The following is a 537-nucleotide window of genomic DNA, read 5'->3' on the forward strand; positions in this document are numbered from 1 at the left end:
AGTTTACGTTTTGCTAAATCTCCCCCTCCAAACCCAGATCCGTAAAGTATCGGGCTATTAGGCAGGGAGCGAGCTCTTTAACGTCTTCGTGTTTAACCAGTGGTCACCCGAGGATGAGGCTTCCTTTATGATGCAAAGCATCACACTTACATATAATGTGTATACGTGTTTCCTCATCTAGAAGTTTCGGAATGGTTCATTCTAGCAAGGTGTTTGTTCAATCTGCAGTGCCCTGTAAAGGCTCTACTGATAACCGTCACTTGGTTTCGGCTGAGATATTATATGCCTCGGTGGAAATTTTGGAATCATACTCATGACGCTATTGTCTGTTTTCACTTTCGCTACTTTACTACTACTGGACTTTTAACGTGCTTAAAGACGGTAAATCGTGAAAACGACTTATGTTTTCATTTTATTTATTTGTTTTTTTAAAAAATAGATATTTCATAAACGCCCAGAGGGCTCTTACAATGTACAGTTAAAAGTACATAAAGCATTATTATTTTTTTTTAAAAGAAATATAAGCGTTCTTGTGAT

The sequence above is a fragment of the Micrasema longulum genome, unplaced genomic scaffold (assembly GCF_059751315.1).
Source record: "Micrasema longulum isolate JH-2025_06_02 unplaced genomic scaffold, ASM5975131v1 h1tg001188l, whole genome shotgun sequence".
NCBI classification, from domain to species: domain Eukaryota; kingdom Metazoa; phylum Arthropoda; class Insecta; order Trichoptera; family Brachycentridae; genus Micrasema; species Micrasema longulum.